The sequence below is a fragment of the Anolis sagrei genome, chromosome 4 (genome assembly GCF_037176765.1).
Source record: "Anolis sagrei isolate rAnoSag1 chromosome 4, rAnoSag1.mat, whole genome shotgun sequence".
NCBI classification, from domain to species: domain Eukaryota; kingdom Metazoa; phylum Chordata; class Lepidosauria; order Squamata; family Dactyloidae; genus Anolis; species Anolis sagrei.
The window spans coordinates 3,090,632-3,117,577 of NC_090024.1; positions in this window are offsets into that span (position 1 = coordinate 3,090,632).

The window sequence follows — 26,946 nt, forward strand, 5'->3', positions numbered from 1 at the left end:
GAGGCGTCTACGGACAATGCCGGCTCTTCGACTTAGAAATGGAGATGAACAGCAGAGTCCCAGAGTTGGACACGACTGGACTTAATGTCAGAGGGAAATCTTTACCTTGATTGGCTGAGACTGAGAAGGGATGAAGGTCAGATCTTGTGCTCTGAAATGCTCTCAAGCCTCCTGTTCACTTTCTTAGGGGCTTCTCAGGCTATAGACCCTCAGAGATGATCTTGCCAGTCCTTTCCTCTGCCTTCCTTGGTGGTCTCCCACCCAAAACCTGCTGAGGTCTGACCCAAGGCCAGACTGGTGCACTGGGAGAGGGATCTCAAAGAGCTTGTCTCTCAAGTTTGGATTCTTGCTGTTTTGTGGAGGGTGGACTAGATGACCCCTGGGTGCCCCTTCCTGCTTTCGGATCCAGCACTGCGGTCCCAGAAGGGCCCTCCGCTTGCCTTCCGCAGCCTCTTCCCGGTATCGCCTCCCTCTTCTCTGGGGAGAGGCCTCAGTGAACTCCCTTTCTCCTGCGCTCACTTGATTTTTGCCTCATCATGTTCGGCGAGGGCACTTGTGCTTGAATAGCTGATTAACTTTATTGTCAGGTTGCGCGACTGAGGTTGAGCGGCATTAGCATCCCTGGCCCAAGGGCTTTTGTGAGGAGGTGCAGCTGGGACCAATTCAGCAAGCGAAACCACACGCACACATGCACACCCCCTTTTCCCTCTTCCTTTTCCTCCAGAATCAGCATCCTTCCCACAATCAGCTGCCTTTTTGGGGAGCCTGTGCTTGCAAGCAGGGCTGGGAAGGCCCTTGGAGGTCTAGGGAGCCTTGGCATGGAAAAGGCTGGGAAAGGTCAACTATGTGGCTGCAGATCTAGAGGATGAGGACTAGGCCCCCCATAAAGAGAGAGGCTGTGCGCAGAGGCGGCCCTAGGTAATTTTCAATGGTAAGCAAACAGTATTTTGGTGCCCCCCCCCCCCAACCAATCCTTAATATATATATTTTCTGTTCGTCGTGGGAGTTCTGTGTGCCATATTTGGTTCAATTCCATCATTGGTGGAGTTCAGAATGCTCTTTGACTGTAGGTGAACTATACATCCCAGTAACTACACTTGCCGCACTTGTTCCATTGCCTGGCCTGCTTTGGGTCTGGAGGCATGCCTGTAGACCCCGACGTGTGCACCAAAAGTCACCTCTTCTCCTGACTTTCTCCTCAGCCATTGGGACCAAGAGAGAGAGAGAGAGAGAGAGAGAGAGAGAGGGAGAGGTGGAGATGCCCGCCTTTCCTGAAGGTAGGCGCAAAAACAAAGGAGGGATCGGAGGTGGGAGACACCTCCAGCCAGAGGGGCTCTCTCTCTCTCTCTCTCTCTCTCTCTTGGTCCCAAAAGTCAGGAGAAGAGGCGACTTTTGGTGCACACGCTGGGGTCTTCAGACACGCCCCGGGACCCGAAGTGGGCCAGGCACGGCAGCTCCATCCCTTGGCCCACCCGCAGATTGGGGAGAGGAGAGGAGGCCGGTGGAGCGCCGGGGGATTGGGAAAGGGAGACGGTAATGGGGAAGGGATCGAATGCGGAGAACGATTGAGCGCCGGCTCTGCTCGCGCACCCGGTGGCCGGATGGAGCAGGAACGAGTGGGGCTAGGCGAGGCTCAAGGGCCCGGCCCCTTTGGGAAGAGGATCACCCGGCAGTGAGGCAAGAAAGCCAAGGCTCCCCCCGGACTGCTAGGGCTGTTGTGAGCTGAGGGGGCGCTCCTCAAGTGGCGGTCGAGGGGCATTTACAGAGGCGCCTCTGCGCCCCTGGCAAAAAAAGTGTTCTGCGACCACTTACTTCGCGTAATGGACGAGCCGCCCCTGGCTGTGCGTCTGCACCAGGCATGGGCAAACTTGAGCCGTCCAGGTGTTTTGGACTTCAACTCTCACAATTCCTAACAGCCGGTAGGCTGTTAGGAATTGTGGGAGTTGAAGTCCAAAACACTCGGACGGCCCAAGTTTGCCCATGCCTGGTCTGCACTGCTGAACAGATGCAGTTTGCCACCACTTGAGCTTCACTGACTCAAGGACAACAATGAAGCAGAGCAAGAGAGAGGCGCACCGCAGGGAGATGGATTCCTCATTGCTCTGGGTTTGCAAGACCCAGATGTCCACACTGTCATTCCACTGATTGCCACAAAGTGGAAGAAAACCCAGTCTTATTTGCAGAGAAGGGTCATGGCAAAGGAATGGTGAGGTGGCCCTTTGAAGCTAAAGTTAAAGGTCATCTTTCTCAGAGGAACAACATTGATGATAGAAGAAAAGGGTTCCAACGCACTCCGATTCCAGTCTCTTAGGTGGCCTGCCAGGCTCAAAGAACGAATGATAAGGGATTCAAGGCTAAAACGAAACCCATTTCTGGCCGCTTGGGACATAGCGTAATTAGGAGATAAAAGTCCCAAGTACAGGATTTGTAGTCAGATGAAGCATCATTTGGAATCAAGTCAAGACGTCTTTGCTGTTTCTTGGAAGCCTTGCTTTGGATAGATTCATGTGTTAAGTACCTTTGATTCATGTTTCCAGTTCTTGGATTTTACTATAGAAGTTTTTGCCCTTGTTTTCCATGAGCTTTGATGGACTAATTTCTTGGGATATTTGTTCTGGCTTATCTTTTTACCTAATTGGATTTACCTATTCTTTTAAAGCTCCTGTTTTTTAACTACTACTGCTTTTTAAGTATCTTCAATAAGTGGATTGCATTTCTACCCAGCTGTGTGGTGTTTAATGTCAGAGGGCTTTCCTGGTCTGGAGTGCAACAGGCGCTGAGATATCCATTGGAAAACTAGAGCAAAATGTGGTGCAGGAAGTCACTCCTGCAAAAACAAAGTTTTTGGCAGTTTAATACACCTTTTCCATTGTTTTATTATGATACACCCAGGAACAAAAATCATGTTACATAGCATGATACATAAACAGAGAGGCCTTTTTGGGATCCAGGGCTTGTATTGTGATGCAGGCTATTGAGAGGAGTGATATCGAGCTGCTTTTAGGAGGGTCTTCCCAAGGAGATCCCTGAGGACTGCACCAAAGAGAGTCCTGGAACCTTGGTGAGGCCAGCGAAGCCAATTTCAGCAGTAAAAATATTTAAAATAATAAATCCTCACCAAAGCGGAAGAAGTTCAGCGACCGAGGTGTTTTATTTGCGATTCAGCTGCAACCGGATGCAAATGTGGGGATAATTCCTCTACAAGCATACCGCTAAAGAATTTACAAGCATATTTATAGAGAAAATACAGCAAAACCTTTTGAATTTCCCGCCCACCCCTCTCCGCCCGGCTTCGCGCTGATTGGTTGACAGCCCAAACAGCTGGGAGGAGGCTTGGCAGCCCGCCTTGCTCTGAGCCAATCAGCAAGTTCCTCTGCCTCTGGAGGGCCAATCGGCGCACTTCTCTTGCTTCCGAGGGTGGACAAATCAGAAGAGAGAAGGCAGGACGACCGCGGACAATGGGGGAAATTATGGGATTATTGATAGCCAGACAGCTGGAATGTGAGGCTTTGTTTTTGGCTGGCAAGGTGTGATCTTCATAAGAAAGGTTTTCCTGTCCTTGATGGGTTTTGGTGAAAGAGAACAAACAGGATCGGGGCAGGGGACCTCGGGGGGGGGGGGATCTACCCTGCCCTTGTAAATCAATTATAATGTCCACATAGACTTCCTCATTCTGCCAGACCAACTCAGAGAGCGGAAAGGAAGTCTTAAATTGTTATCTGTCCATGCTAATGAGTTAATCAAAGCAAGTTTCGAGGGAGGCAGGGGTCCTCCCTCGGGCATTGCAACAGTCCTTGGTCACTTCTTTTAGGGCAAAAGTCAAAGGGAAAGGCGGGAAAACGGACGACATTTCATGCATTGTTTTCTTATACAAAGTTCATATAGAAAAACCCATTCCCACCCCACATCTTAATCATTTTATTAGAATAATTGATTTTTATTTAAAAACTTGAAACCCCATGCTCCTGGGGAAAGTTCGCGGAAGCGGAGGTGGCTTGCAGTCCAAATCAAGCAAGAAAGAGTCATTTTTCCTGGTAGAGGTTAGCAGATGGGCGCTGAGTTGATAAATGACAAGATCCATCACTCGGTCCTTGGGGAACTAGAACTCCCTCCCAAGGACTGGGCCTCCCGCCCGGCCCCCTCTCCGAGGTCTCCTGGGGGCATCCACAGCAAGTCCCCGGCTGCGGGGCTAGGCAGGAACAAACGGCAACGGAGAGAAATGGACTGCTGGTGCAGAGCTGGCAGAGTTTGACAATCAGCTGATTTCTGTCAAAATTTATTCTTTAAAACAAAACAATCATTTCCCGGGCATGGGGATCCAAAATGAGAAAAGCGAGATAGCGGTTTTGTTAGGAATCGGGTATAGAAAAATATGAAATTGAAACGGGGCCGATCTGCCATTTTGAGATTTTAGCGGATACGGGGGTCCAATAGGAAGGTTTCCGTATCCGCGGTTTTAACTGAGGCAGATTCGGCCTCCCCGGGACGTGCAGAAGGCATCCCAGGCGGGCCCGCGGTTGCCCGGAGCCCGGAAAGAAGTTTATTTCATGTTTGGGTTAGTTTGAGGCAGGGAAGGATACAAAGTATCAAACGGAAAAAGTTAAAAGTTGCAAAATTGAAGTACCTTTATTAGGGATTGGTTACAAAGTAAGGAGAGGGGGAAAGTAATGGAAGGCTGAGTGCAGTTCTAGTTTTTAGCTGCCTGCTGGGGCACATTTCATCAGTTGGTCCCAAACTTGGCTCCCAGGAACTGCGGAACTCTCCGCTGCAGTTCACACCAATTTGAAGGCGGGGGCCTCCGCCGCTCTCGGGGTCAGGAGGATTGTGCATTGCTAGTCCTCCTGAACCCAAGGGGCAATTGAGAAATGGGGGGCAAGGTAGTAAAGGCCATGCCAGGCAGGGTCTTCCTTTCCAAGGCTGCTCTAATGAGAAATATTTGGGGAGAGGGAGGTGGGGGAGGGAAGAAGGCACGAAGTGTTTGAAGTCAGGGCCCTGTTTTCCCCTTCTTTCCTTGGCATAATCAGCCCCTTAATGAAACGTTCTCTGATCCACAGGAGGAGCAGCATGGAGCCCAGTGCGAGCGAACGAGCGAGCAAGTGCCCCAGGCAGGCAGCACAGAGCACAGCGCATGGGGGGTGTGCTGTCTGCGCACCGCCTGCCATGCATTAATCATGGGGCCGCTCCCCGTGTCTCCCCTTTGATGGGCAAAGAGTCGTGTCTCCCAGTTCTAGAGTTGCCCTGCCATGCTTCCCCCCACCATTTGCTGCCTTTGAGGCTTTGTGGCCCTATCCACAGTTGGTATGAATGGAGCACCATGTGAGCTACGCACTCTGCCCTGCCATCCCTAATTGACACACAGGGAAACCTTCACCTGAAATTAGCAAAACCCTTTGCCATCCTGTTGGGCATCCTAGGTTGGAGATCCCTCTTGTTGGACAACAGAAGACTCTGTCTCGGAGGCCAAGGAAGTCTTTTTTTCTCCAGAGGCTTTTAAATCAATAATAATAATAATAATAATAATAATAATAATAGTAATTAATTAATAGTAAAACTTTATTTATACCCCGCTACCATCTCCCCATGGGACTCGGTGCAGCTTACATGAGGCCAAGCCCACAATACAAGCAATGCAAGCAATGCAAGCAATGCAAGCAATGCAAGCAATGCAAGCAATGCAAGCAATGCAAGCAATGCAAGCAATAACAAATACAATACAAAGCAATTAAAATCTTATACACAAAAATCAAGGCTAAGTGGGCATCTTTCGGGAGTGCTCCAATTGTGTCTTCCTTCCTGGCAGAAGTGGGATGGACTGGATGGCCTTTGGGTGCCCCTCCAACCTCTGAATGTTGCTGCACTACAAGTCCTACAAGTAATGCACAGATACCTATGTATACACAAAGAAATAATGTATATGTATAATGCACTGATGGCTCTCACTGGCGCAGTGGGTTAAAGCACTGAGCTGCTGAGCTTGTTGACCGAAAGGTTGCAGGTTCGAATCCAGGAAGCGGCGTGAGCTTCCGCTATTAGCCCCAGCTCCTGCCAACCTAGCAGTTCGAAAATTAGCAAAACCTTTGCCATCCTGTTGAGCATCTTAGGTTGGAGATCCCTGTTGTTGAAAAGAAGGCTCTGTCTCGGAGGCAAATGTGAGTAGATCAATAGGCACCGCTCCGGCAGGAAGGTAACGGTGCTCCATGCAGTCATGCCAGTGGACATAGAATCATAGAATCATAGAATCAAAGAGTTGGAAGAGACCTCCTGGGCCATCCAGTCCAACCCCATTCTGCCAAGAAGCAGGAATATTGCATTCAAATCACCCCTGACAAATGGCCATCCAGCCTCTGTTTAAAAGTTCCCAAAGAAGGAGCCTCCAACACACTCCGGGGCAGAGAGTTCCACTTCTGAACGGCACATAGCATTGGAGGTGTCTACGGACAGTGCCAGCTCTTTGGCTTAGCAATGAGCACCGCACCCCAGAGTCGGACACGACTGGACTTAATGTCAGGGGAAAACCTTTATCAACCTATAATGCATTGTCGAAGGCTTTCATGGCCAGAATCACTGGGTTGTTGTAGGTTTTTCGGGCTGTATGGCCATGATCCAGAAGCATTCTCTCCTGATGTTTCGCCTGCATCTGTGTCAACTGGCAAGTATCCTCAGAAGTTTCGAACAAACCCCACAACCTCTGAAGATGCCACCATAGATGCAGGCAAAATGACAGGAGAGAATGCGTCTAGAACATGGCCAGACAGCCCGAAAATCTACAATGACCCAATGTATGTATATATACAACTCCTTACAATTGCTCAAGAGAAATGCCACAAAGTTATAATGTCTTCAACTGTTACAAAGGACCTACTTGGAGGTAAATCTCATCGAGCTATATTCTAAAAAGGTAAAAGTACTCCAAAAATATCTAAGGAGATAGTCCAAACAACTCGTAATGTTCCGACAAAGGGATACTGAATAATTCCACCAGTGTTTACATTTGGGCAGATTGCATATTCATGCCAAATTTGGTCCAGATCCATCTTGGTTTGAGTCCACAGTGGTCTCTGGATGTAGGTGAACTGCAACTCCAAAACTCAAGGTCAATGGCCACCAAACCCTTCCAGTATTTTCTGGGAGTTCTGTGTGCCAAGTTTTGTTCAACTCGTAATGTTTTGACAAAGGGATACTGAATAATTCCACCATTGTTTACATTTGGGCAGATTGTATATTCATGCCAAGTTTGGTCCAGATCCATCATGGTTTGAGTCCACAGTGCTCTCTGGATATAGGTGAACTGCAACTCCAAAACTCAAGGTCAATGCCCACCAAACCCTCCCAGTATTTTCTGGGAGTTCTGTGTGCCAAGTTTTGTTCAACTCGTAATGTTCCAACAAAGGGATACTGAATAATTCCACCAGTGTTTACATTTGGGCAGATTGCATATTCATGCCAAGTTTGGTCCAGATCCATCATGGTTTGAGTCCACAGTGCTCTCTTCTGTGTTCCAAGAGTGGTTCAATTCCATTCTGAACTCCACCAATTGGTTGGTGGAGTTCAGAATGCTCTTTGCTTGTAGGTGAACTATAAATCCCAGAAACTACAACTCCCAAAATGACAAAACCAGTCCTATTCCCAACCCCACCAATATTCAAATTTGGGCATATCAGGTATTGTGTCAAATTTGGTCCAGTGAATGAAAATCCATCCTGCATGTCAAATATTGACATGACAATTCATCACAGTAGCAAAATGACAGTTATGAAGTAATAACACAAATAATGTTATGGTTGGAGGTCACCACAACATGAAGAAAGGCAAAAGCTGCACATCGCAAGTGTTGAACCTGACTCAGCACATAGAAGATGGCTTTGAAAGGCAGCAGATCACAGGAGTTGTCTTCATAGACCTGTCAGCAGCCTATGAGACTGTGAACCACCGCCTCCTCCTGAGAAAAATGTATAATATCACAAAGGACGACTACCTCACCCGCCTCATAGGAAACCTGCTACAAAACAGGAGCTTCTTTGTTGAGTTCCAGGGCCAGAGAAGCAGATGGCGGAAACAGAAGAACGGCCTGCCTCAGGGGAGCGTGCTTGCTCCATCCATGTTCAACATCGACACAAATGACCAGCCACTGCCAGAAGGGACAGAGAGCTTCATCTATGCTGATGATCGTGCCATCACCGCTCAAGCAGGGAGCTTTGAGATGGTTGAACAGAAGCTCTCCGAAGCTCTAGGTGCTCTCACTGCCTATTACAGGGAAAACCAGCTGATCCCTCATCCATCTAAAACACAGACATGTGCCTTTCACCTTAAGAACAGACAAGCATCCCAAGCTCTGAGGCTCACCTGGGCAGGAATCCCACTGGAGCATTGCAGCGCACCCAAATCCCTGGGAGTCACTCTGGACTGTGCTCTGACCTACAAGAAGCACTGCCTGAACATTAAGCAAAAAGTGGGCACTAGAAATAATATCATACGAAAGCTGACTGGCACAACCTGGGGATCACAACCAGACACAGTGAAGACATCTGCCCTTGCGATATGCTACTCTGCTGCTGAGTATGCATGCCCAGTGTGGAACACATCTCACCATACTAAAACAGTGGATGTGGCTCTTAATGAGACATGCCGCATTATCACGGGGTGTCTGCGCCCTACACCACTGGAGAAATTACACTGCTTAGCCGGTATTGCACCACCTGACATCTGCCGGGAAGTAGCAGCCAATAGTGAAAGGACCAAGGCAGAGACATCTCCAGCTCATCCCTTGTTTGGGTATCAGCCAGCACGTCAATGACTTAAATCAAGAAATAGTTTTCTAAGATCTACAGAGACACTCGCTGGAACACCTCAGCAAGTGAGAGTCCAAAAGTGGCAGGCTCAAACCCATGGCTGATACCAAAAGAGAGACTCCCCCCTGGGCACACAGAAAACTGGGCGACTTGGAAGGCGCTGAACAGACTGCGTTCTGGCACCACGAGATGCAGAGCCAACCTTCAGAAATGGGGCCACAAACTGGAATCCACAACATGCGTGTGTGGAGGAGAGCAAACCACTGACCACCTGCTGCAATGCAACCTGAGCCCTGCCACATGCACAAGGGGGGACCTTCTTGCGGCAACACCAGAAGCACTCCAAGTGGCCAGATACTAGTCAAAGGACATCTAATCAACTACCAAGCTTGCAAATTCTGTGTTTTGTCTGTTTGTTTTGTTTAAAAACGCAATGCAACTGTTTGGTCTGCTCCTAGGGTTGAGAAACACTACTCTACTCTAGAAGGGGCCATCACCCATGCTTTCCCCTCTCAACGTGATGAGGTGACTTCTGCCAAACCAAGGAGCCATGAGTGGATAGTGATGTTGTTGAGGGGTCCCTTCTCGCACCCGAAAGAGGCCGGGAGCACGAGAGGCGCATAGGCCCACCACAGTGAAGGTCCCCTTGCATCCCTTTGGCCCATCTGTCTGCCGGGCGGGCGGGTGCCGTCTCTGGGCGCCTTTGTGTGCCCCGGACCGAGGTGGCAGCGGCGGCGACATTAATCTTATTTGTCATAACCGCTCCCCAGAGGGTGGGGGTCGGGGAGGGGGCGCGCTTCCGAGGCGCCTGATTGGCCAGGAGGGACCAGTCCCCTTTATCTCGGCTATGCAGCGCGGAAAGCCCCCTCGGATATGCAAATGCCGCCTCTGATCCTTGTCGCTCGGTGGCCTCCCGGGGAAGACCCTTTCTTCCAGACGGGAACAAAGGCGAGAGAAGCCCCCCATGACACCCCCTCCCCTTATTCCCCAGATCTATGGGTTTCCTAGGCCTTGCTCTGACACACTTGCAGGAGTCAAGTGGTGGCACAGGCCTGACGTTGTTTGGTCTGCAAGATGGACCTGAACTAACAGAACCATTGGATTATCAAGTTGGAAGAGACCCCCAAAGGCCACCCATTAGAAGTCAGCAGATGGGCGTTGAGTTGATGAATAACAAGATCCATCGCTCGGTCCTTGGGGAACTATGACTCCCTCCCAAGGACTGGGTCTCCTGCCTGGCCCCCTCTCCAAGGTCCCCTGGCGGCATCCACAGCAAGTCCCCGGTTGCGGGGCTAAGCAGGAACGAGCAGCAGCAAGGAGAAATGGGCTGCTTGTGCAGAGCCGGCGGAGTTTTGACAATCAGCTGTTTTCTGTCAAATTATATAGAATCATAGAATCATAGAATCAAAGAGTTGGAAGAGACCTCAAGGGCCATCCAGTCCAACCCCCTGCCAAGAAGCAGGAATATTGCATTCAAATCACCCCTGACAAATGGCCATCCAGCCTCTGCTTAAAAGCTTCCAAAGAAGGAGCCTCCACCACACTCCGGGGCAGAGAGTTCCACTGCTGAACGGCTCACAGTCAGGAAGTTCTTCCTAATGTTCAGATGGAATCTCCTCTCTTGTTGTTTGAAGCCATTGTTCCGTGTCCTAGTCTCCAAGGAAGCAGAAAACAAGCTTGCTCCCTCCTCCTCCCTGTGGCTTCCTCTCACATATTTATACATGGCTATCATATCTCCTCTCAGCCTTCTCTTCTTCAGGCTAAACATGCCCAGTTCCCTAAGCCGCTCCTCATAGGGCTTGTTCTCCAGACCCTTGATCATTTTAGTCGCCCTCCTCTGGACACATTCCAGCTTGTCAATATCTCTCTTGAATTGTGGTGCCCAGAATTGGACACAATATTCCAGATGTGGTCTAACCAAAGCAGAATATTACTTAAAAAAAATTATTATTTCCCGCACATAGGGATCCAAATCAAGAAAAGCGAGATAGCAGTTTGATTAGGAATCAAGCACAGAAAAATATGAAATTGAAACGGGACCGATCCGCCATTTTGAGATTTTAGCGGATACGGGGGTCCAATAAGAAAGACTCCGTATCCTCGGTTTTAACGGACGCAGGTTCGGCCTCCCTGGGATGCCCAGAAGGCATCCCAGGCGGGCTCACGGCTGCCCAGAGCCCGGAAAGAAGTTTATTTCAGGTTTGAGTTAGTTTGAGGCAGGGGAAGATACAATGTATCAAGCGAAAAGGTTTAAAAGTTGCAAGTTTCAAGTACCTAGAAGGGGGCTTTGTTACAAAGTAAGGAGAGGGGAAAGTAAAGGGAGACTGAATGCAGTTCTGGCTTTGAGCTGCCTGTTGGGGCACATTTCATCAGTTGGTCCCAAACTTGGCTCCCAGGAACTGTGGAACTCTCTGTTGCAGTTCACACCAACTTGAAGGCGGGGGTCTCCGCCGCTGTCGGGGACACAACCTCCAAGCCCTCCCCCAAATTCCAAGCCCTCCCCCACACCCAGCCTCTGCTTCATTCCACTGGATGCCGTGGAAGCCTATCCCACCATTTCATAGAATCAGAGAATCATTGAGTTGGAAGAGACCTCGTGGGCCATCCAGTCCAACCCCATTCTGCCAAGAAGCAGGAAAATTGCATTCAAATCACCCCCGACAGATGGCCAGCCAGCCTCTGCTTTAAAAGCCTCCATAGAAGGAGCCTGCACTACACTTTGAGGCAGAGAGTTCCACTGCTAAACAGCGCTCACAGTCAGGAAGTTACTCCTAATGTTCAGATGGATTCTCCTTTCTTGAAGCCATTCATAGAATCATAGAATCAAAGAGTTGGAAGAGCCCTCATGGGCCATCCAGTCCAACCCCATTCTGCCAAGAAGCAGGAATATTGCATTCAAATCACCCCTGACAGATGGCCATCCAGCCTCTGTTTAAAAGCCTCCAAAGAAGGATCCTCCACCACACTCCGGGGCAGAGAGTTCCACTGCTGAACGGCTCTCACAGTCAGGAAGTTCTTCCTCAAGTTCAGATGGAATCTCCTTTCTTGTAGTTTGAAGTCATTGCGTCCTAGTCTGCAGGGCAGCAGAAAACAAGCTTGCTCCCTCCTCCTCCCTGTGGCTTCCTCTCACATATTTATACATGGCCAGGCATGTAGCCAGGGGAGGGGGCCTCAGGGGGCTTCAGCCCCCCCCCTCCCCCCGAAATTCTGATGGTGGTCCGCAAGAAGGCCTTACTGGTACATTATTTAAACTGTTATGCTTATTCATATCATGATCTGATCACCATGCTCAATATACCCCTTATGCATGGGGGTATTGGGGTAATGATAGGGGAGACCCTCTTTCACTCAGACTCAGCCCCTCCCCCGAAACATACTCAGCCCCCCCCCCACCCAAAACAAAATCCTGGCTATGGGCCTGTACATGGCTATCATATCTCCTCTCACCCTTCTCTTCTTCAGGCTAAACATACCCAACTCCTTAAGCCGCTCCTCATAGAGCTTGTTCTCCAGATCATCCTCTGGACACATTCCAGCTTGTCAATATCTCTCTTCAATTGTGGTGCCCAGAATTGGACACAATATTCCAGGTGTGGTCTAACCAAAGCAGACTAGAGCATGGGGAGCACGACTCCCCTAGATCTAGACACTATGCTCCTATTGATGCAGGCCAAAATCCCATTGGCTTTTTTTGCCACCACATCACATTGTTGGCTCATGTTTAACTTGCTGTCCACAAGGACTCCAAGATCTTTTTCACACCTACTGCTCTCGAGCCAGGCCTCGTCGTCCCCCATTCTGTATCTTTGCACTTCATTTTTTCTGCCTAAGTGGAGTATCTTGCATTTGTCCCTGTTGAACTTCATTTTGTTGCTCCATCACGTCCTAGCTTTGATTGTGCCGTCCTGCCTGACCCTTGTGGTCCCTTCCAACTCTAGGAGTTTAACTTCTATTGCAAGTATCTTTGCTTGGACAAAGCTTTCTCCTTGAGTGAAGACAAAGTGGACTACATCTCCCATCAAACCATTCCAAGCTAGCACTGCTTTTGCAGCCTTGGGGATTATGTGAGTTGGAGTCCTGGTCCAAGCACCCAAGGAAAGCAGAGGAAGGGAGGCTGTTTTCTGGGGTTGCGCTGGGAGGCTCAGGCCCAGCTGGGCAACGGGTCCAGAGGAGAATGGGGGGATGCCTATGTTGGGGAGGGGGTCTTCTTCCCTATTAGCATTTTGATGAGAGCCTCCGAGATCTACAGGGTTTTTTTGGGGGAGGGGGGGCTTGTTCCAGCAGGCTGCCCAAAGAGAGGGGTGGCACCATCTGGCCGTGGCCAGAGTCATTACGGGCCCGAAGGCGGCACGGGGTCCCTTTGGAGACCCTTCCCTCCGCTCTTGGGCCCACCTGAGTCCCTCAAATCACCCACTCCGCTGGGGAGGGGCTGGCGGGATAGACACAAGAAAGCAAACATGTGGGGTGCCCAAGATATGGGACATTTTACATGAGCCCACCATGAGGAGACAGGCTCCAATACTAAACCTGTGGAAACCCAACTTTGGTTGTAGATATCCTCATCTGTGGTTAATGGGAGTTGCAGCCACCCTTCCTCTTCCCTTGCCACTCTTCTGTCATATAACCCTAGAGTTGGAAGGGAACGCCAAAGGCCATCCAGTCCTTACTTAGGAGATCCCTCATAGCTCCAGGATGATGGTCTTGCAGGTGTGGTGTCTTGGTGGTGGGTCCGTAGGGGGCTGTGGAGCCCTATTCTTGATCTGCATGTTCTCCTGCAGTGAGGACATCGGTTTCCAGGTGGAAGGTGGTCCCAGTCAAGGTTGGCTTGACGTGCCTTCTTCTTGACACATTTCTCTCTTTCGTCCTCCATTATTATTATTATTATTATTATTATTATTATTATTATCTTTATTTGTACCCCGCTAGCATCTCCTGAAAGACTCGATGCGGCTTACAAAGGCCAAGGCATCAACAAAACAACAGCATAACAAATACAACTCAAAGCAAAATCAAAAACATAAAGCAATAACATTCATGCCTCTTAGTTTCTAGTTTCCAACAGACCTCCCAACCTCTGAGGATGCCTGCCAGAGATGCAGGTGAAATGTCAGGAGATAATACTTCTAGAACATGGCCATGTTGTTGTTGTTCATTCCTTCAGTCGTTTCCAACTCTTCGTGACCTCGTGGACTAGCCCATGCCAGTGCTCCCTGTCGGCCATCACCACCCCCAGCTCCTTCAAGGTCAGTCCGGTCACTTCAAGGATGCCATCCATCCACCTTGCCCTTGGTCGGCCCCTCTTCCTTTTGCCTTCCACTTTCCCCAGCATCATTCCCTTCTCCAGGCTTTCCTGTCTCCTCATGATGTGGCCAAAGGACTTCAACTTGGTCTCTAGTATCCTTCCCTCCAATGAGCAGCCGGGCTTTCTTTCCTGGAGGATGGACTGGTTGGATCTTCTCGCAGTCCAAGGCACTCTCAGAACTCTTCTCCAACACCACAGCTCAAAAGCATCTACCTTCCTTCGCTCAGCCTTCCCTAAGGTCCAGCTCTCACATCCGTAGGTGACTACAGGGGATACCATGGCTTTGACTAGGCAATGGATCTTGGTTGGCAGTCTGATGTCTCTACTCTTCACTATTTCATCGAGAGTGGACATGGCTCTCCTCCCAAGAAGGAAGCGTCTCCTGATGTCCTGGCCACAGTCTGCATCTGCAGTCATCTTTGCCCCTAGAAATACAAAGTCTGTCACGGCCTCCACGTTTTCTCCCTCTGTTTCCCAGTGGTCAATCATTCTTGTTGCCATAATCTTGGTTTTTTTGATGTTTAGCTGCAACCCGGCTTTTGCGCTTTCTTCTTTCACCTTGATGAGAAGGCTCCTCAGCTCCTCCTCGCTTTCGGCCATCAGTTATAACAAGTTACAGCTTGTCGATATTCCTTCTGCATGGCTTTGCCCAGAAGTGGACACAAGACCATTCCAGGTGAGAAGATCTGACCAAAGCAGGAGGCAGTGAGACTAGGACTTTCTCCATCTTTTATGGATTGCACTTGTTTGAGCTGCAGCATCACGCTGTTGACTCATGTTCATCTGGTGGTCTCATCTCATGTTCACATGGCTGTCTGGAACAGTGTTGATATGTATAGACAGACAGATAGACATGGGATTGTGACTCAGAGTGTTTTCAGAGTTGCTGTCCTTTCCCGCATCCCATTTGCGAAATCCCTGTTGCAAACGGTCCTTTTTTGGATGGGGAAGCCCTGTTGCAAGCTGGCCTTTGTGTGGCTGCCGCATGTCTGAAGGCCCGCTTTGCTCCAGCCAGTGTTGCATGACTGCGGAGCTGGCAGTGGCGGCCTCAGTCCCGGCTGGAGGGCTAATTGGAGGATAATCAACTGAGCGGCACATGTGGCAGCCTGGTTAATGTTCCCTCGCCGGGCCTCCCTTGCCAATTCCCTCTCCCGTAATGGCAAAGGATTTCCAAACACATGCGCCCCTCTGAAAGGAGGGAGGGGGGAAGGAGGGGGTGCAAGGGCACGCATGCCGGGGTGATTTATGGCCCTGCGCAGGGCTGGCGTGGAGCAGATGCGCACCAGCATCCCCTATCAGGCCCCAGCGCCAGCCAGCGGCCTCCCCACATGCGCCTCCCCACCTTTAATTAGCCCCGGCCCCCCAGGACCCATTGCCCTGTTTCCCTGGAGGGTCCTTGCCCACTCTCAGCTGCGGCACCCGGCCCCCCACAGCCCCCCAATTGGATTCGCCAACCCACACGTTGCACATATGCGCGCACACACATTCGGTCATCTCCCACCCTCCCAAACAGGTAGCCCACACCTTCCAAACAGGTAGCCCACAGCCTTCAAGTGTCCCCATTCATTTCGCTTTCAAGCTCCATTGAATGTGTCCCAGGGTTTCCTCCGGCTCTCTCCTCCCTCTTGGAATTCCAATTCCCTGCAATGGCTGCAGACGGAGTTCAAAGAGAGAAGACACTTTGCAATCCAGGAAAAACAGAAAAGGGGAGAGAAGCATTCGCAGAATCACAGAATTTTAGGTTTGAAAGAGACTCTAGGCCAACCTTCTTCTGCCAGGCAAGAAGACACAATCAAAGCCCTCCTCACAGAATCATAGAATTGGAAGAGACCACGTGGGCCCATCTATTCCAACCCCAGTCTGCTTTCATACAGGAAAAGCACCATCAAAGCATCCCTGGACAAATGGCCACCCAGCCTCTGTTGAAAAGCTTCCAAGGAAGGAGCTTCCACCGTATTCTGAGGCAGGGAGTCCCACTGCTGAACAGCTCTTCTTACAGTCAAGAGAAGTTCTTGCTGATGTTCAGGTGGAATCTCTTTCCTTCTCATTTGAGTCCTAGCTTCCATGGCAGCAGAAAGGAAGCCTTTCCACATATTCATACATGGTTCTCATGTCTCCTCTCCACCTTTGGCTGCAAAGTGAGTTCAAAAACATATAGTAGTTTGCAATCCAATAAAACAGTAAGAGGAAGAGTGTCGACTTCTTCCGTGAAGGCTTCAGAAAACTTGTTCATCGTTGTGCAGGTACAACTGCCCCAGGAGCTCCAATTTTGTTTGCTTTGCATTGAATGTTTGTTGTAGTCCTAAGTTTCAGGGACTCTGCATATAGGTGGCTTCTCTTGGCTGCAATCATAGGGCAAGCCACCTGTCAATTATAGTTAGGTTCCCTGGTCCCGCCCCTTTTTTGGGTTTTGGAGGGAATAGGAGCCAGTTTGGGTTCAGTCCACACAGAGAAGCCTTTCATGCAGGACATAATACCAAGAGCTCCTGTAGAAAGCTTCGTCTTCTACGGCTTGGCCGGGGAGATATAGAGCCTACAGCTTGGCTGGGGTTATACAGCCCACAGCTTGGCCGAGGATCATACAGCCTTAAAGCTTCTTCTCTGAGGGACTTCAGTCAGCCATCACTGAAACCTGAACTCCTTCTTTTCCCCTGGAAGTCTACAAAGCTCTGCTTGGTAAGGGTCACTCGCGGAAGCCAGAAGCAGTTGGTACCGGGTGCAGGGGCTCCACGCCAACAGAGGCAAAGACAGACTGCCCAGATTAGAAGTTAAGGATTTCCCCATTAGTTAAATTACAGTTTATGAAGATAGTGCCTGTTTCCAGTAAACAAGATTGAGGGAACCAATAGACTGTTAAGAAAGCTTGAAAGTACCTGTTTGTTTTCATCAATAAAGAACTTTGTTGAACCTGTAAGCAATCTAAAGACTCTTTTTTAAGGAAATCCAAGGGCCTTTAATCTGAGGCAGCCCCAGCGTCCCGTTGGGCACACTGAATTTATGTCCTGTCTACAGTCTTATGCACAGGCCCAGCGTGCGACAGCACAATTGTTGACAGAAATGTATCCAATTGTCTGGTGATTATGTGGAAAAATGAATAGTGGTTGTTAAAGAGTACATTCTAAGGATTATTTCTGAGTTCAATTTATTAAAATATTCACATCCAAACCCAAGTAACGAAGGTGGAGGCATTACTTTTCATTCAACCCTCGTATGTACCTGACAAGTCAAATGCACTCGACCCATGGAGAACTTTAAACATAGGTTGCATGAGCCTCTCCTTTAGCAGTGGATTCCTGCTTCACAGGGTGGACTAGATGTCCTTTGAAGCCCTTTCCAGATCTAGCATTCTATGAATCTATCTACATCCAAGTTCTGGCAATGCAAGTTGGAGGCCCAAAACATTGTCCTCTGCCCTTGGGGGTTTCTCTTTGAGTAATGCTGCAAATCCACTTTGGGTTTTACTCTGAACTTGGAATGAATCCTCCTCCCAATGGAAATCCATTACTTTGGATGGCCGCTCTTAAAAGTCACCTCAAAGGGGCAGCTCCTCGCCTGCCTCCTTGACACGGGGGATCGTGCCCACCCTCTCATTAATGCGGCTGCCAAATGACCTGTTCCGCAGTCCGCTGCTGTCTGAGGAGCCAATTAACTCAAGGCAGCTAATTACCGGCACCTGGATCCAGCCAAGATGCCCAGAAGCCCTGTTTACTGAAGTGTAAAGCCCTCCGCATTCAGCCCATCTGTGCCTTGCCTGGTGCCGTGCCCAAGCGGTGCCTTCCTTACCACAACCTCACCAAAGTCAGTCTTCTTGGGCCAGGGACCCTACCTCCTCTTTGACCCTAACGAAGTTGCCCCACTTGGAAAAACCCACCCCAAAGGGGTCAAGAGCTGGTAGGAAGAGTGACAGAAAGGGTATTTGCAGAGGGAGGGTCTTCTTAGGCTGGTCACTCCTGGCCCACCTTTAAGGGGGCATTTGGAGGGAGGGACCGGGGAGTCAATGGCCACCAAAACACGAGAAAGCCCAGATCCTGGCTGATCATGGAGGCTGAGCGGGATAATCTCTGGTTAGGATGAGGACGAGCTCACAAGACTTCAAGCCAATCCGAACCACAGCGGGGAGTTCCACAGTTCCTGGGAAGATAGACTTGATGAAAGCTGAGGGACTGTGTCTCCAGCAGCAGGGACCTTTTCCTTTCTCCTTTTTCTGTTTACTAAACTTACCCTGCCAATCTAATAAAAAGTATCCCTTCCTTGCAACTGTTCCCTTCCATCATGATACATTGTGTTCCTTTGCTGTCTCAAACATTAACAAGCAGAAACCTTTCCTTTCCCAAACCACAGATCCCTGCTGGCTTGCCCGGGATGCTCTTACAGCATCCCAGGGAGGCCGAAACTGCGTTCCTCTGGACCGCGGATACGGAGACCCATTGGGCCCCCATATCCGCGGGTCAATGGATCAGCTCCAAACTGGTGCCATCTTTTTCCTAGACTAATTCTAGGAAAAAGACATGCCTTTCTTGCAGAGGAAGGGACTAGCAAAAGCATTTTGCAGGATTCCTTCTCTCAACCCCTTCCATCTTGTCTGTAAGTTAGCAGGCAACTTTGAGTCGCCTTTTGGAGATATATAGCAAGGTATAAACAAAAATAACAACAACAACAACGACTGGAAGGCACATGCTCACACGGAGCCTAGAAAGGACCTAACATATTCCGAAGCATTGGATCCCACAAATGGGATCACCCAAAACCTGGAAATAATAATAATAATAATAATAATAATAATAATAATAATAATAACAACACTGTTCAACAGAGAAAAAGTTGCGGGCCTGAAATTAGTTGTTCTTTTATGATTTTGGGGTGCTGAAAATGAAAGTAACATTTAAAAATGTATATTGGCTCTAGTTTTTATGATATAAGCAATCACGTGATCACGTACGGTTGAAAAAAATGCATGTTGCGACTTACAATATGGAAGATTCTAGAATATTCTAGAAAGTTTGATTATTATTATTATTATTAACTTTATTTGTACCCCGCTAGCATCTCCCGCAGGACTCGATGCGGCTTACACAGGCCGGAGCCTCAGAACACAATACAGTAAAACATAACACGACAATAGTAAACAAAGCAAATCAAATAGTTAAGCAATAACAACGACAATAACAATACATCATGACACTTTAAAACTGGGCCGGCCAGCGCAATGGGGTACAGGGTTAAAAGTGCTGGAGTGGCAGGAGGGACATAGGATTAAAATAGTGCGGTGTGCAGTAATGTTAATTGTACTGTTAATTACTGTTAATTGCAGTAATGTTAATTATACGGTTCCGGCCCAGTGTATCTGTCCGAACGGATCTCCCTCTATGTCCCACCTCGAAGTTTAAGATCTTCTGGGGAGGCTCTGCTCTCGACCCCGCCACTCTCACAAGTGAGGTTGGCGGGGACGAGGAGCAGGGCCTTCTCAGTGGTGGCCCCTCACCTGTGGAACTCACTCCCCGGGGAGATTAGATTGGCACCCTCCCTCTTATCATTCAGGAAAAAACTGAAGACCTGGATGTGGGACCAAGCCTTCGGGCATTCTGGCAGCTAAAGGAAAAAACCCGCCGATGAGCAGGAATTGATGAAACGGAATGGACACTCGGACATTCGGAACTCTAGACACTGAGCATGAGATTGTTTATGTTTTAATATTGTATTGATGTTTTAACCTGTTAATTGCTTAAATTGTTTTTTATGTTTTGTATAATGTGATATAGGCATCGAATTGTGCCTTCGCTTGTAAGCCGCCCTGAGTCACCCCCTGGGGGTGAGAAGGGCGGGGTAGAAGTAATTGAAATAAATAATAAATAAATAATAATACTAAAGTGCTTCTAGGACTTGGGTGGGGGATTCCTAATCTGAAAAGGCACATCGGAACAGCCAAGTTTTTAGGTTGTTTCTGAAAGCTGCTAAAGTAGGGGCCTGGCGAAGATCTTTTGGAAGAGCATTCCAAAGTCGGGGGGCTGCCACAGAAAAGGCCCTGTCCCGTGTCCCCACCAAGCGTGCTTGCGACGTGGGTGGGATCACGAGCAGGGCCTCCCCAGATGACCGGAGCGATGATGCAGTATTAGTGCCATGTGCAAAAGCCAGAAAACCCTATATAAGGCCAGACTTTTGAACGGTGAGGGTCAGTCAGTTGAAGACTGAGACAGTATCGTTAAACATCGTTTTACATTGTTCTTTTTCCTGTAGTGATGCCTCGCGTGTAAATAAAGCACGATGGAAAAAAGAGATCAAGGCCAATGGACTCCGTCCATGCTGTCAGATTCCTGCTGGAGCATTGCAAGAGGGAATCCTTTCCTTGAATACAAAAGAAAAGTCAAGAGAAGCAAACAGGAGATAAACTCAAGTCACGATTAAAGCGACATTTAAACTTTCAGACTTTTCAACTGCACTAGGCCTACTCATAGAGTTTCTTGCTGCACAAACAAAAACAATAGACTAATTAAATAAATATTCCTCTTGTATAAACTATTGGCAATATAATTTGACTAAAATTTAGTAAATATTCACGGTTTATATACATGCAGTAAGGTTAGGCGCATTATCATAATATTAACGAATTACCTATTGTGGAGAAAATTGAAATAGCTGTTGCATAAAAACCAGAGCCAATTAACACATTTAATTATTATATTTGAATTCAGCATGTTAAAAGCCATCAAGGAATACCCAGGACTGCAGTTTCCATTTAAGAGGACAGAATGGCAAAACCTCCTTTGAAGATTCCTGGTCTAAGAAAACCCCTGAAATCTATTATTCAAAAGTCAAGAGTCAATTTCTATTTCTGCATTCCCTTTCTATATGTGTTCAGTAGGCTTGTTTGATTAAAATTGGTTCAAAACTTGTTTTGATTCTAAAGTCAATTCCGATTTTCACAGAAAAAAATGTTCGAAACTTTTTGAAACTTCCGAGACTTCTGAAGCCTTTCGTTAATGGTTTGAAAGTGTTATTTCCTGTTTCATTGGGTGTTTTACTTTGAAAGTAGTTGTTTTACTCCAGGAGCTGGGAAAAGCAAGCAGAGGAAATTCCTTCTCCGGTTTAAAACTGGCTTCTCTGGCTTCAGCCAGAAACGTGGAAAGCAAAGGGAGGAAATTCCTTCCTTCTCCGGTTTAAAACTGGCTTCTCTGGCTTGAGCCGAGGCCAGGGACTAGAATAATTTCCGACTCACTTCCTGCGTCAGAAGGAAAATGGCGAGACTAGCTTCGGAAGGGCAAAGGGACTTCCGGTTTCCTAAAAAAATCGCTTCAAAAAGGTAATTTTTCTGAATTTATTCCGAATTACCAACACTCCGACTGGACCTAACCATGCCTAGTATTCAGCAGCACTGTCTTTGTCATAATTATCATTGAGTCCAATGAGAGGAGGTGGAGAAAAGTACATCTAGACCAGGCATGGGCCAACTTTGGCCCTCCAACCGGTAGGCTGTTAGGAATTGTGGGCGTTGAAGTCCAAAAGACCTAGAGGGAGGGCCAAAGTTGGCCCATGCCTGATCTAGATTGTAGAATGGATGCAGTTTGACCCCACTTGAACTGTTATGGCGCTTTGGAAAAGGATCCATGGAGTTTGGTGAGGCCCAGCACTCTGGCAGAAGGAGAGTAGATTCTCTCCTGACATTTCGCCTGCATCTGTGGCAAGCATTCTCAGAGGATTGTTGAGAGGTCTGTTGGAAATGAGGCAATTGGAATATGTCCAGGGTGAAAGAACCTTGTCTGTTTGAAGCAAGTGTGGATGATGAAACTAGCAAGCTTGAATAGCATTGGAAAGCCATGAAGCTGCAAGTCAATCAGTGAGGGTATCTGCATAGAGGTATTGAGACAAGTGGAGTGTATATATCCCCGTAGGATAATGTCCAGGGTGAGAGAAAGAACCCTTATCTGTTTGAAGCAAGTGTGAAGGTTGCAATGAGGAAGCTTGAATACCGTTGAGTAACCATTAAGCTGCAAAGTCAATCAGTGAGGGTACCTGCATAAAGGTAGCCTGACTGCTGTTGTCTGGAGGCATCCTTTGTTTGGGAGAACTCCAGGAAGCAAGCATCTCCCAAACAGAGGGTGCCAACAAGCAAGAATGGTCAGGCTACTTCTATGCAGATGCCCTCACTGATTGACTTTGCAAACTTCATGGCTACTCAGTGCTAACCAAGCTTGCTAATTGCAACATTCACACTTGCTTCAAACAGACAAGGGTTCTTTCTCCCACCCTGGGCATTTTTCCACAGGTACATACACACTCCAAGTTGCTTCACTTCCAACAGACCTCCGAAGATGCCAACCACAGATGCAGGTGAAACGTCAGGAGAGAATGCTACTTGAACATGGCCACACAGCCTGAAAACTCACAGCAGCCCAGTGATTCCGGCCATGAAAGCCTTTGACAACACATTCAGATGTTTGATTTCATCCAGACCTTGGGAGGGCCTCAAGGGTTCCCACAGGGTTCCTGCATGGGTTCCGGGTGGGCTAGATGACCTTTGGGGCAAGGCACCTTGGTTCTCCCAGCATTGAGCCAGGGAGGAGAGAAGGAGCATGCCGGACTTGCGCATGCACATGCACCCCTCTCTTGGGCTGGCGTGCGGCTTCTTCCCGCGCCTACAGGTGGGCCCTGCAGGGCTCAGACACCGGCCCATCTGTCTCCTCACTAATGAGGAGTGGGGAGGGCAAGCAACGGGGGAACTCCCTGCACCTAAAAGGAGGCAGGGGATGCTTCCCTGGAATGGCCAAGGGTGTTGTGAAGTTGCCATCTGAGCAACAGAGATGGAAGGAGGAGAATGGCTACAATCATGCTATGGAATCTTATAGAATCTTGGAGGTGAAAGGGACCCCCAAAGACCATCTAGTCCAGCTCCCTAATGAATGCAGCATTCTTCCAAAGGAAGCAGAGAGTATTTGAGGACTGGGACATCCGTAGAGAGAACAAAGTGCTTGCTTCACAAGCCATAGTCCTCCCAACCCTGCTAGATGCCTGCAAAACGTGTACCGTCTACCAACATCACACCCAACTTTGTCAATGTGGATGTAGAGATTGTGGATGTAGATTCGAACATGAGGAAGAACTTCCTCACTGTGAGAGCTGTTCTGCCCTGAAATGTGGTGGAAGCTCCTTCTTTGGAAGCTTTTAAACAGAGGCCAGATGGCCATCTGTCAGGGGTGCTTTGAATGCAATTTTCCTGTTTCTTGGTAGAATGGGGTTGGACTAGATGGCCCATGAGGTCTCTTCCAACTCTTTGATTCTATGATTCTACTAGCCATCCCCTGCCACGCGTTGTTGTGGCGCACATGAAGGTTCTTTGTGGGAGGTTTGGTTGAATTCCATCGTTGGTGGGATTCAAAAATGCTCTGTGATTGTAGGTGAACTATAAATCCCAGCAACTACAACTCCTGAATGTCAAGATTCTATTTTCCCCAAACCCCACCAGTGTTCACATTTGGGCATATTGAGTATTTGTGTAGAGTTTGGCCCACATCCATCATTGTTTGAGTCCACAGTGATCTCTGGATGTAGGTGAACTACAACTCCTAAACTCAAGGTCAATGCCCAAGAAACCCTTCCAGTATTTTCTGATGGTCATGGGAGAACTGTGTGCCAAGATTGGTTCAATTCCATCATTGGTGGGGTTCAGAGTGCTCTTTGATTGTAGGTGAACTATAAATCCCAGCAACTTCAACTCCCAAATGACAAAATCAATTTTTTTTGAGTGAAGGACATACATTAGGTTGTTAGGTGTCTTGTGTCCAAATTTGGTGTCAATCCGCCCAGTGGTTTTTGAGTTCTGTTAATCCCACAAACAAACATGACATTTTTATTTATATAAATGGTTTGCCTACTCTGGAACATGCAATATATCATTGTCCTTCTTTAGGGGTTCCTTTCAAATCTATGATACTATATCTGTCATATACATATGTGTGTGTGTGTGTGTGAATCATATATATATATATATATATATATATATGACCAATTTAAGGTGGGATCAGGTGTCAAACAGGAATGATGTGTTATTGCCCCAACTCTATTCTCCATCTTCATCTCTATGATACTTCACCTTGTTGATGGGAAGCTTCCCACCGGAGTGGAAATCATCTATCGGACAGTTGGCAAGCAGACTGAAAGCCAAAACCAAGGTTACAACAACATCTGTTATAGAACTCCAGTATGCTGAGGACAACATCGTCTATGCACATTCAGAAGAAGACCTACAAGCCACTCTAAACACCTTCGCAGAAGCATACGAGAAGCCCGGCCTGTCATTGAACATCGAGAAAACCAAAGTGCTCTTCCAGCGCTCACCAGCCAATCCCTCTCCAATGCCAGAGATATAGATTAATGGTGTAACATTAGAAAACGTGGACCATTTCGGCTCCCTTGGCAGCCACCTCTCCACAAAAGTCAACAGCCAATCCCTTTCCAATGCCAGAGATACAGCTTAATGGTGTAACATTAGAAAATGTGGACCATTTCCGCTCCCTTGGCAGCCACCTCTTCACCAAAGTCAACATTGACACTAAAATACAACACTGCCTGAGCTCTGCGAGTGCAGCATTTTTCCAAATGAAGCAGAGAGTCTTTGAGGACTGGGACATCCATAGGGAGACCAAGGTGCTTGTTTATAAAGCTATTTCCCTCCCAACCCTGCTCTACGCCTGCGAAAAGTGGTCTACAGACGTCACATGCAACTCCTGGAACGATTCCATCAGCGCTGCGTCCGGAAAATCCTGCAAATCTCTTGAGAAGACAAGCGGACAAATGTCAGCGTACTGGAAGAAGCAAAGACCACCAGCACTGAAGCGATGCTCCCCCGCCATTAACTCTGCTGGACCGGCCATGTTGTCCGGATGCCTGACAAATGTCTCCCAAAGCAGTTGCTCTATTCCAAACTCAAGAACGGAAAATGGAATATTGGTGGGCAGGAAAAGAGGTTGAAAGATGGGCTCAAAGCCAACCTTAAAAACTCTGGCATAGACACTGAGAACTGGGAAGTCCTGGCCCTTGAGTGCTCCAGTTGGAGGTCAGCTGTGACCAGCAGTGATGTAGAATTTGAAGAGGCACAAATAGAGGGCGAAAGAGAGAAATGTGCCAAGAGGAAGGTGTGTCAAGCCAACCCCGACCGGGACCACCTTCCACCTGGAAACCAATGCCCTCACTGCGGGAGAAGATGCAGGCATCTTCTGCACAGATGCAGGCGAAACTTCAGGAGAAAATGCTTCTAGAACATGGCCATAAATATGTGAAAGGGTGTCATAAGGAAGAGGGAGTGGCCTTGGAGACAAGGATTCAATGGAGTCATGGGTTCAAATGACAGGAAAGGAGATTCCATGGAACATTAGGAAGAACCTCCTGACTGTAAGAAGAGTGTTCAGCAGTGGAACTCTCTGCCTCAAAGTGTGGTGAAAGCTCTTTCTTTGGAAGCTTTTAAACAGAGGCTGGATGGCCATCTGTTGGGAAGGCTTTGATTGTGCTTTTTCTGCATGGCAGCATGAGGTTGGACTAGATGGTGTACGGGGTCTCTTCCAATTCTATGGTCCTATGATACCCCAAAGGCCATCTAGTCCAACCCCAGCCTGCCAGGTAGGAATACTAAACGTGAGCCCGACCAATATTTTTGCACCCAGATCAGAAAGGGGGTCCTTGGGAATGTGAAGGAGGGAAAGAGGGGGAAGGAGGCGGTCCCTCCCGGGGGGCAAAGGGTATGTGCGTGTTTGGGCAGGTGGCGTGTGGCGCGTGTTGCGCAGGAATCTCTGGCAGGTGCCTGGCAGGGCCAACAGATGTTCCAGGCCCTCATTAGCCTCCTCCTTCGGCGCGGCTGCCAGCTCCCATCTACATCACCCAACACCGACTCCTTTGTTGCTCTTGCTCCGTCCCATACACAATGTGCATGTTGTGTATATGTTTGTGTGCACTTGTGCATGCAGGTGCCTTGACATGCCAGCCCTCCCTTTGCAAAGGAAGACCCCAAAAAGGCAAATGGGGATGGATGGGGGAACATGAAAGGTATGGGAAAGTTTGCAAAGATGGAGAAAACAGATAAGGGTTGATCCTTGGCTTCAGATTCTGGACAGGACCCCGCACAGGGTGGCATTTGGCCTGAAGTCCCAACAAAATGCAATTTATGGCCTTCTACACTATATCCCAGGGTCTTATCCCAGGTTATCTGCTTTGAACTGGATTATATGAGTCTCCACTGCCATATAATCTGAGATAAGCAGATAATCTGGGATTAGATTCTGGGAGGGGGCTCCAGACATTATGAAGAACTTCCTGACACTGAGAGCCTTTTTTGGTAAAGAGGTTAGATGGGCATCTCTCTGGAGTCCTTTAACTTTGGCAGAATGGGATTGGACTAGATGGCCTTTGGGGTTCCCTTCCAACTCTAGTGGAATATGGACCTCCCCAGAGGGTAGTGGTCTCTTTAAAGAGAGGTGCCACCTAAACATTAAGAAGAACTTTCTGACTCTGAAAGGCCCAAAAGTCCTCTTTGGAGGTCTTGAATCAGAGCTTGGATGGGCATCTCTCAGGAGTACTGCAGTTGGGTATTCCTACTGAGGCTGGACTAGATGGTCTTTGGGGTTTCCTTTCCATTCTAATTGAATATGGACTTCTTCAGAGGGTAGTGGTCTCTTTAAACAGAGATGCCACCTAAACATTAAGAAGAACTTCCTGACTTTGAAAGTCTTCTTTGGAGGTCTTGAAACAGAGCTTGGATGGGCATCTCTCAGGAGTACTGCAGTTGGGTATTCCTACTGAGGCTGGACTAGATGGCCTTTGAGGTTCCCTTCCAACTATAATGAAATATGGACTTCTTCAGAGGTGGTGATC